The sequence below is a fragment of the Crassostrea angulata genome, chromosome 2 (assembly GCF_025612915.1).
Source record: "Crassostrea angulata isolate pt1a10 chromosome 2, ASM2561291v2, whole genome shotgun sequence".
Lineage (NCBI taxonomy): Eukaryota > Metazoa > Mollusca > Bivalvia > Ostreida > Ostreidae > Magallana > Magallana angulata.
In genome coordinates, this window is record NC_069112.1 from 79129410 (window position 1) to 79139849 (window position 10440).

The window sequence follows — 10440 nt, forward strand, 5'->3', positions numbered from 1 at the left end:
AAGGTACTACTTTGTTGTCCTACACACATTCTAAAAATAGTTAAAGGGATATACCCACATGTTGACAAACAGACTCGGCACCGTAAATAACAGTTCCATTTAATTTAGTGTGACAATTCCACTCAAGTAATAATTTTCCTAGCAAATGAGTCCAAATTTAGTACTGTAGGCCTAAAAAAAATTGTGCCAAAAAAGAAACAAAAAAAAAGAAATTGTCTCTATATGCATGGAACTACAGACCCTGAAACGTGCTACTACACCTCTAAAACGAACCGTACCGTTCCGTGCAAGAAACGAACCGTACCGTTCACAAAACGAAACGTACCGTTCACAAAGCGTACCGTACCGTTCACAAAACGAACCGTACCGTTCGCAAAGCGAACCGTACCGTTCACAAAGCAAACCGTACTGTGCAAAAAGCGTGCAAGATAATTTATGCAAGACCCGCCTCCAGACGAACAAAAAAGCGTACCGTACCGTGCAATAAGCGTGCAACTTCCATATACGGCTTATTGACCTAATGTCTTTAGATGAGTACGGACAGAGATTATCGCTGACCAGATAAGTTCAATATTTAGCTAGATTTTTTATACGGGATTAGATAACACATACTAAGATTTAAAACTGTTATTCTTATTAAAACAGTTACAAAAATATTTCCTTTATTAGACCGTAAACATTTCTTTGTTTTTCGACAAAACTTGCATCGCCGATTTCTTAAACATTGTAAACTATTAGCGTTCACACAATTATATTTATTAAATAATTTTATTAAATGCAAGTTTGAATGGGAAAAAGTACACACATTCCATAAAATAACTTCCAACTTTATTTCCTGCATAGCTGGTAATGGCGTCGTGATTTCACATGAACAAAAATCACTCGCGCGAAACACGAGTACAGAAGCTGATCTTTGGTTCTATACACAACAGGTGTTATTGTCTTTCTTTGTTTTTTAGCAGTTATTGTACTTTACAACTAACTCTGTATATTTGGACGCTTAAACAGGTGTATACGAGATGCCGGTATTCACACCTGTTAGATAACTCATCACAATCTGTCGTGTGTATAGTCTAAATATATCTTACTTATACTTTGTTAGTTTCATGGCTTTTCTTAATCTCTAGAAAACAAAAGAACTGTCTGTAGAAATGAACACAAACAACTACACATAAGACTATCGGCGCGTGGATCCATAGAACAATTCAGCGACTCTGTACATGCGGGATTTTCACATATTAACTTGCGATTAAATATCATTTACCGGGTACATTAATGTATCAAAAAATGATTAATTACATCATAAATAATTGAATGAGATAACAAGTACATGTAAGCACAAACACAGCTCTTTTTAAATTTATTTTCAATCTAATATCTGTGATGTGAAATAGCGTCGAAATTTTAACCGTCGAGATCAATCTATATATTACACATGTACATCGTCCACTGTGCAAACGTTTAGTCATTGTGTTGAAATCGTTGTGAAAACCATGATTCTAAAATAAATGAATTAAATTCATACAAATAAAAATCTAATGATTCAAAATTGTTTGCACACAATCACATACACCCACAAATTGAGAGAGAGAGAGAGAGAGAGAGAGAGAGAGAGAGAGAGAGAGAGAGAACGAGAACTTGTGTGTTGATTATAATACTTAAATTAAAGTTTTATTACTGAACTTTATTATTTCGCTTTAAGTTTCTATAGTTGGTCATTTGAGCGGGATTTTATCTCAGGACTCCATGTGCTTCGCCTGTCAATCAGTTTAAGTATAACAGTACAGATCACGCCATGCGCCGCGTGCTACTTGGCTCCTCCTATATGGCTAGAAGAAAATTATCGAATGAAACATTTTTGTTTTATGTTTTCTTAAATCCCTATTGAAAAGAGTGTTCCTATTTTAAATTATTCAATAATAATTTCTTTTCGATTTCATGATTATAATTCAGGTACTGGCGATCAGAGTCGTTTTCCCTCGCTGTCGTTTTATTTTGTTACTTGATAAATTCTTTTATATTTATCACTTTTAACATTCATTTGTTGATTACCGGGTATTTTTTCGTGTCCTATTTACAAAAAGTTTGTGTGTAAAAAGGTGAATTAAATATAAACAGGTTAGTCAGCATTTGTAAAACGTCAGCTAAATCGCATGCATACAGTGAAGAGCGGACACTTGTTCAACAGAATGATAAATATCGCCTTTACATATATATAAAAGTTATTGACTTGTTGTGTATATCCAGTAGTGTACATATCGTAAGAATACGTTACATGTACATGTATAGTTTAACGGAAAAACAAAAACTAATTGTCATATTTTGACTATACACACGATCTTAGTTCAGATAAGAGAAGCGATGACGGGTTACATGTAGGTATAATCTGTGTATTCGAACAATTGCAGAAAATCATAGAATCAATATTTAAATGAATAAAATTTGTGTCAAAAACTATATAACAGTTTAATTCAAGATTTCTTATCTGAAATTCATTGTTTATCTTATCATTAATTTTACATCGTCTATTCACTAAGGCAATCGGCAGTAGTACTACAGTAGTACTAGTACGCAATAAAGAATGATCATACGAATTATGAATAATAACAACTAGCCGAGAATCAAGACAACGATAAAGGAAACTAAAGAAATATCGGAATAAAGTCGGGGCAATTTTTTGTAGAAATTTTTAATGGATTAGAAATATTTAATGACTTCAACTCAAGTACATGTATATAAATAAAAACTTTAGACGATTTGTAAAATTATCGACAGCTCGCTGAATTAACAAAAATATATCGGATTAAAGTCAAACAGTTCTTTTAATCTATCTTAATGATTACATTTATCTAAATTAAATACTAATAATAACAGATTGATCAAAATTAAAATTACCCCCGCTTCCCGGTTGTCACTGAGTACACGTTTGCGCAACGTATCAAAAACGGGGGAATGGATGGAAGTCCTGATTTTAAATAGATCGATTGAAATACTTTTGTAATATATCATATAAATAAAGAAAATTCTGGTCATAATTACCACCATGCTGAAGTAGATCGGGCAAAAACTAAACAAAATTATATCGAGAAAAATCAAAGCGTGCAGGCCACGCCTACCTCATTAATAAAGCGCGCAAACCGTTCACAAAGCGTGCAGCTAATTTTAGCAAAGCGTACCGTGCAAGAAGCGAACCGTTCCGTTCACAAAGCGTACCGTACCGTTCACAAAACGAACCGTACCGTTCACAAAGCGAACCGTACCGTTCAAAAAGCGTAACGAACCGAACCGTGCAACTGGTGTAGTAGCACGTTTCAGGGTCTGTACAATTGATTAAGTACACATTTTGATTGGCTATATCCTTGTATAATACCTTTAAGAGACTTCCGTCAAATTTTTTCAGCCCTGACGAATCTCGCTGAGATTTATAGTAGACCATAACATTACAACCAGAAACAACAAGTTCATGATTAAACAACCTGAGAATGCGTCCACACAAGTTTTAGCTTTTCTGGCCAAATAGTTTTTAAGAAGGAGATTTTTAAAGATTTTCTCTATATATTCCCATGTAAAATTTGATCCCCCCATGGTGGCCCCATCCTACCATCGGGGACCATGATTTGAAAAACTTTAATCTACCGTATATACTCGCCTATAAGTACGGTTCGCCTATAAGTCAGTTGCCTTTTTCCAGCTTTAATTTGAAGATTTTGCTGTTGACTCCCTTATAAGTCGGGTCACTTTTTCAGGACAATTGATGTACAGATACTCTCAGTAGAATACCACATTTTTTCATACATGGTTTGAGTTCTAAAAAAATTTGTCCTTATTTCACCCCATAATTGCTTATAGACTATTTCTATCATGGGTCTATGATGTTAATAACTTTTGATTTTAAATGTTATTATTTTTTATAACACTAATTACAAGTTGGTAATAGCTTCAAAACTACCAAGTATTTAAATAGAGTCCTTTTGAAAATTTGATGATAGTGATTTATTTCCTTACTGACTGATTAGGTTGGTAATTAGCCCCTTAAACTGTGGTGTTGGCTTGTGTTGTTTTAGGTGACATGACCCCTATATCTATTATCACCTTAGGTGTGAAAAACTGACTGCTTGACTTTTCTTTTTATGATCACAGGTTCAATGCATTTATCTGTTTATTATTTAAAAAGAAATATAACTTACTTCTCTCTTGTGAAATTTTTTTACTATGTCTCACCTATAAGTCGGACCCCCACTTTTCACTCAAATTTCTACTCCCAAAAATCCGACTTATAGGGAGTATATACGGTACACTACCCAAGGATTTATTTAGAAGAAGATTTTTTTAAAAAAAAAAAGGAAACTTAATATCTATTATAGTTACTTAAGCAATAACTGACATTTAATTAGCTAAACAATAGATTTGAAAGACTGGCCTTCGCAAGTCACCTGGGATACCTGCGCCAGGTTCCCTGAAAACCTGGAAGGTGGGAACACTCTGGATCAGGTCTGTCAACGTGGCCCAACTTCGAAGGAGTTGGTCAGCCAACCACTCGCACACTCTAAGTCGCATAGCCGTGGCTTCATCCCCCAAGGGCATGGACCTCCTAAACACAGGGTGAAGGTGGGAGAGCGTCACATGATCCCTCAACTTGTTCGTCCTCTCGGCACAATTGGGAAAGGGGCAGGAAGAGAGTGGCGATCATCTCCTCCTGCTGCGAAGCTGGTCGTCTCTGGGTGGAGCTGGACCACTTGGGCTAGGAGCTTGCCACCCTCCATGCTCTTCGCAGGGTAGGGATCCCCCTTCTTGTCACTGGCTTGCCAGGATGGCCTCTTGGCACACGCTCCATAAGACAGTGGTGGCCCCTTGGGGGCAGCCATCAAGGCTTCCTCTTCCTCATGATGTGATGGCGGCTCCACAGGGGGGCCAGCCATCGGGTCTCCCCTGTCTCCGCCGGCCTGCTCGGTAGGCGCCCCAGCGTTGCATTCGTGCCACAATGGTGCCATGGGTGTTCTCTCATTCCGCCACTCCCGGCGGGAGGAGGTGCAGTCTTCTTCGCTGTCAGAATTTCTGTAAAGGAGAACAAGACGAATAACAACCCCCCCCCCCCCCAACACAGTTTGGGCACACAAATTGTTTAAAGGTGGAGGCCTCCTTAGGGGTGACACCCACACACAGACCATGAAACCATTCGTCACTGTACCATTAACTTCTCATCGTCAGGGCGCCGACAGGTACAAACACAATCTCATTAGATGGGCCCGGAGATGAGGGGCATGTGGGGGAGGCTACATTAGGTTTTGGTTACGGGGACGCCCCTGATGTCTGGGGGGGGGCTTGGGAGAACTGTCAGGAGGCCCTCTGGCAGCAGGAGAGTGTTTTGGGGGCCGACCTCGGCGTGGCTGCTGCCTGAGGGGGATTCGGGAAGCTTGCAGGCACCCGCCGCCCCTGCAGGGGGGCTGGAAGCCAAGACGCTCCCGGTCTCCTGCTTGGCACTCTCAGAGTTCTCAAAGTTCTCCCTAAACCGAACGAGCCATGGGGGGATGTCCCTGTCAACACACTTCTTCAAGCAGTCGTGATTGGCCACAATGACTGCTGACTTGGTCTTTACTTGGTACAGGTGGGGGGTCAGCTTCTTGACTATGATACCAGGGCCCTTCCAGGACGGGCTACGCTTGCAACACTTCCCCTTCACCATCGCGGTGTCCAGCTCATACACAACATCTCCTTCTTCAAAGGGGCGGGTAGCGGCCTTGATGTTATAATCTCTTTTTATCCCTCCTCAGAGATGTGCAGGCGCCTCCTGGCTATCTTGTGACCAGTCAGTATTTTGTCTTCAAGGTCCCTCACATACGTCTCGATATCTGCAGGGCCCTCCTGCAGGGGGGACCTGTACATCAGGCTAGCTGGCGTATTGACCTCTCTACAAAGCATGAGTTTGTTGGCGATGAACCTTGAATTACGATTGTCTGCAGAGCGGAAGGCCCCTGCTATCTGGGCCAGATGCTCGTCCCAACAGTCTTGGACCTTATCAATATAACACCTTACCGCATCCATAAGGGTTCTATTGTAGCGCTCCACCTGTCAATTGGCAGACGGACGGTAGGGGGTGGTGGGGGCCTTAAGTATTCAGAGGAGGTCACACACAGCAGTAAACAACTTACTTTCAAAGTTGCGCCCCTGATCTGTAAATATCTCAAGGGGGCAGCCGAACCTAACAAAGAATTCGTCCACTGCCGCTTTGGCAGTAACCTCAGCTGTCTGGGAGGGGAGGGGGACACAATCCACCCACTTAGTAAATTGGTCCACCATGACTAGGACATACTCATTCCCCTTTGGAGTCTTAGGGCGCGGTCCAAGGAAGTCAAGGTGCACCCTCTCCATGGGTGCCCCGGCATGATACTTAATCATTTCTGCCCTGGCGTGGCACTGTGGGCGCTTATTTCTACTGCAGGGGCCACAAGTGCTAACAAACCTCTCGGCCCCTCACATCATCCCGTACCAATATAAATGCAATCTCATCCGGGCCTTGGTGTGCTCGATCCCTTGATGTCCAGCCGCTGGTATATCGTAGCAGAGTCGCAGAACCTCTCTCCTCAGCTCTATGGGGACGACCAGAACTTTCCTTTTCTCTCCCCCCTCCTCTGTCTCTTTCCAAAGGACCCTGTCGTTGTCCAACTGCAACAAAATCCTGTTGATATAGTAATGTTTGACAGCTGGACTGGCTAGGAACAGTTTGTCTTCCTGGGTCACTTTACTGGCTACGGCTCATCTCATCGGGGGTGAGGCCCACCAAGGAAGGCGGTCCAACCAAGCCTTCCAAGGAAATTCCTATGATACAGGCGAAACTGGGGGTAATGATTTATTTGGATCTGAGACTGGCATGGGCCATTTGGACTGCTCTGACCCTCACAGTTGTCTTCACGGATCCGGCCCATAAGCTTCTTGGAGACATAGCCCAGAGCTGCCTCGCTGATAGAGGGCCGGGCTTCTTCTCGGTCAACAATAATGGGGCTCTGATCCTTCGTAAGGCTAGATTCTTCCCCCAACAAGGGGGAATATGTCCAACTTCCAGGCCTAGCTAGAGGGACCACATCGTCAACTTCATCCGCAAAAGCAATCCAGAACTGGTGGGCTCTAGTACACTTAAGGCAGCCACCACAAGGCAAATCACTAAGGTTAACGGTGAAATCCACCCCCCTACACCTGGATGGGGGTGGCGGTCTGTACAGTGCATCAGCGTTCACATGGTGCCTTTCTGGTCTATGTTGGATCACCATATCGTACTGACTAAGCTCCTCGAGCCAGCGAGCAAGCTGATCTTGAGGGGTACTTGAAGTTGAGCAACTAAATAAGGCTATGGTGATGTGTGCGAACGACAAATATACGGCCAAGCAAGTAATGTCTGTACATGTGCGTGAATCTGATAATTGCTAGGAGCTCCTTCCAGGTAGTGCAATTCCTCCTCTGTTCTGCTAACAGGCTGAGACTACCGTAGGCTATCAGCTTTTCTTGCCCCTCCTGGATCTGTGAGAGCTCAGCACCTATCGCCTCCGCTGACGCGTCAGTGTCCAGTACAAACTTGTCCTCTGCAGTAGGGAGGGCTAAGATTGGGGGTGAAGTGAGAACTTTCCGGAGGGCCGCAACAGCAGTCCACTGCTGTGGTCCTCATAAACAAGGTTTCTTCCCAGTGACACTGTACAACGGTTGGGCAATCTGGGCAAAGCCGGCAATGAACCCCCTTGTGGTAGTTGGCAAAGCTGAGGAACCGCTCAACACAGTGGTAGGCGTCGTCCAGTCCTTTACAGCCTCTATGTACTCATCCCCCACTCATCAGCGCTGAAACACTGTCCTCAGATTGGCTAGGTGATCCTCAAAGTCGCGCCTAAGCACTAAGGCATCGTCCAGAAATGCCAGGACTATGCTCCATGTGAGCCCCCACAGAACTAAGTTCATGGCTCGGAAAAAAGGTTGCTGGGGCGTTACACAAGCCGAAACCCATATGCCGGAACTCAAACAGGCCATTTCGGGTGACGAAGGCAGTCTTCTTCCGGTCATTAGGGCTTATCATAACTTGATGGAAGGCGGAGTTCCCATCCAGCTTGGAAAACCAAATGTTCCCTGACAAAGTTTTGAAACACTCGTCGATCAATGGGAGAGGAAATACATCCTTCCTTGTAACGTTGTTCAGCCTGCGGTAGTCCAGGCACCATCGGACTTGCCCATCCTTCTTACCGATGAGCACCAGCGCTGACGCCCACTCAGACATAGAGGGCTGAATCACCCCAGCGTCCAGCATATTCTTGAGATGCGCCGAGGATCGTTCTAGCAGGTCCTGCAAATGGGTGGGCACCTTAGGGTGAGATCCCCCAGGCTCACACACAGCTTAACTCCAGGCCGCTCTCCTAGGGTAGGGCGCAGGCAAATGAGCCTCAACTACCTCTCCTAGGAAGCTCCCCTCCTTCAGAGTAATTTCCAAAGCATTCACCAGGCAAGCCACAAAGGCATCTCCAGCGGCAAGGTAAGTATGGGGCATAAGCAAAGCCTCTGACACTTTCTCTATCCCCAGAATGGTCATGAATTCAGACAGACTCCTGTCCAGCTTGAAGGGCCACAATACAGCAGAGCCGGCACAAACGCAGACCTCACGCACTAGCGTCATGCGAGCAACGCTCTCCGTCTCACCTCTACCATAGGTCATCTGCATCTCTTCCCCACACAAGTTTATCACCCCGAGCTCCAGTCCATCTTAGCCTTGTGTTCCCATAGGATGTCAATTCCCAACAACTAGTGATGGGAATCGGTGAGATTTTCATTATCGATAATCAGTTTCCCTTAACTAATTAATCATCAATTATAATCGGAAATTTTTAAATTTTATAGTGTAGTGCAAAATAAATGTAAATAAACAAGTTACAATGAACAGACTCATTACTAGGCTTTTGTAATTTGATTTACTTAGTATTTCTAGCGATAAAAAAACTATATTCAAAAGATTTTCCTTTGTAGGCAGTCCAACATTAATTTTCTTGAAACCAAAATGCGTCCAAATTCTAGAATGTGCTATATTTCCTGAGTAAGAATATCGAGCTCGTCTGACATGTCAGCCATTTTCAGACCGCGCACCTGTTTAGGGTATAGATAGTTCGCGTTTAGAATATTCTGTTTATGATATGTGCTTGTTGAAAGGGAAAAAAACCTTAACTGATTATTCGTAATGAAACCTTTTATGATCGAGCGCTTAGAATGCAATAACAATCGATCGATTTTCGATCATAATCGATGACTGGAAATCACTACCAACAACATCCTGTCCTTAAGAGGGGCCACATAAAGATCCACCTGATGAGTGTGCTGGCCTACACCAAGGTCAAATGGGCCGGCAACAAATTCCTGGAGATGGGCTTCATTTCCGGCTTGCAGCAAAGTGACCTGTCTCTTAATGGGGGGCTTTGACTCCAAATTGTCATAGAACTTCCTCCCAAGTACACTCACTTCTGCCCCAGTATCCACCACAGCTTCAATGGGGGCTCCCTGGATCCTCAGCTTTATGGTAAATGCAGTCCATGGGCAATGCTGGCTTTCTGTGACACACAACTCCCCCTCCATAGGGACTGCCTGTGGGTTTAAAGGCATCCTACTTTTATCCTCGCTGTTTTCATGGGGCCCAGACTCTGAGGTCATATCCTCCCTTGGTGGCTCCTGCAGCTTCAGACTGGGGTCTTCTGGAGTCAGGATCTCATCACTAGGAACCGGAGGTTCCTCCTCTTCAGTCAGCAGCTCCTCCTCAGGAAATGGTTCAGTTATGGGCTGATTCCTGACACGCACTCCAAATCCACCACCCTGCTTGGAATGCTCAAGACGGGTTTCCCGTGACTGACCAAACTCTGGCTTCACACTCTGCATGTCCTCTTTAAAACATTGGCAAGCTCTGGCTGCCCCCGGCCCTCCTTGTGGAGGAGGTGGCGGCGACGGAGGCATCGGGTCTGCTGGGGCCCTGCCACTCTCCCTCAATTCTCAAACTGCTGCATCGGCTCCTGAGTTCCTTAATCTCACTCTCCCCTTCACCATCCTTCTGGCTATCTACAGATACCTTGTCCTTATCTGCCATGGACCTAACCGCCTCCCGCTTAGGCTTGGGGGGTCTGCTCTGACGCGAATGCTGGAAGTACTGCATGTGGTCGACAGCTTCCTCCATAGTCTTGGGTTGGCCATCCAAAGTGTACAAACCCGCCTCCCGGTCCTCCGCTCCATAACACAGACGAGGTATAGCCTGGGCATGAACATCCGGTAGCTGGGGGAATGCACGAGTAGCCAAGGTGAGCACTCAGTCAGACCACTGTCGCAGGGATTCACCACTATTCTGTGTCGCCGATTGGAAATTAAGTTGATGAGTGAGGTCTGGTGCTGATGAGCCAAAGCGCTTGTCAAACTTCCTGAGTATTTCGCTGAACC